Genomic DNA, 1,282 nt, shown 5'->3' with positions numbered 1-1,282 from the left:
GACATGCATGACACCGCTCTCCTCATTGTCACAACCAAAACCCTCACCAGCGCTCGCCATGTTAACCTCGAACAGGTTCTCAATGGTACAAAACCGAGCACCGAAGGTGACATGAGTGTGTACGCTCCGGTGATTCAACCAGAGAATACAGACACTTCAGGTAAACAGACCACGTCTGGACCAGAAGAACCTTATTCAGGTTTGGAGTCCAAGACCGAGCCACATTCTGCTAAAGCTAACGCTTTTACACCGCAGAAACGAGGAGATGCATTCATTGAGGTCTTCCGCAATTATCAAACGATCTTTGCGCGGGACTCGCATGAAAGGGGGGTCACAAACCTCCCCCCGGTGCGCGTCCCCACGGACCCAAAGGCACCGCCATCTTTTGTACACCAGTACAGATCTTTTCTAGCTGCATACGTGGTAAAGCGGTTCTGGACCATGAAGGTGAACCCCGCTAACCAGTACCAGCTAGCTTCTTCCTTTGGCAACCGCCAGTCCGCCTGGAACCGGTGCCAGTTCGGCTACTTAGACCCACCATCGGCGTCTACCATCCTTCTCCACACAACGATGAGCAACACTGCCGCTCACGTCAACCTCATCAACGTGGATGACTTCCTCATGCGTCACGGCACCTTTGAGGAACATTTAGCCAAAACACGACACGTCCTTTATCAACTCCTGGTAGCTGGAACCAAACTTGCGCTCAGCAAAGTTCGGGGGTGCCGCACCAGAGTTGAACACATCGGGCTCATAGGTGGCGCTGATGGGATTGAACCCCAAGCAGGGAGAGTTCACGCCATTCAAAACCTCAGAGCCCCGACTAACGTGTCAGGACTTAGGAGCCTCCATGTGGTCTGCAGCCACTCCTCACAGTCCACCAGGGACTGTGCAGTGAGTGCTGGACCCCCCAGAGAACTCCTTAGTGGAGACAAGCCCTTCATCACGACTCAGACCGTTCCATCCAGTCATCATGATCATGATGAAAATGTCTGTCAGGGCCTGCTTAACATTTATGTCGACGACTTCCAGCTCCACCCTGACCCAGCCACCATGGCTGCTGTCCTCCGTCTGAACCAAGCGTTCAGTCGCTGGAGCCTCCCACCTTCCGTCGACTCAGACAGAAGCACACGTCACCCCCAGTGTCATGGCTGCTCTGTACGACATGTTGGTAATGGAGACCAACCTCCATTCACCAAACCACTCCCAGTCATCTTCTCAGGTTGACCAAGTCAACCACAGCACCACCCACATACTCAGGTATGGCAGCAACAGTGGTACA

This window comes from Lipophrys pholis (genome assembly GCF_963383615.2).
Source record: "Lipophrys pholis genome assembly, chromosome: 19".
Lineage (NCBI taxonomy): Eukaryota > Metazoa > Chordata > Actinopteri > Blenniiformes > Blenniidae > Lipophrys > Lipophrys pholis.
Note: the sequence above shows the minus strand (reverse complement) of the source record.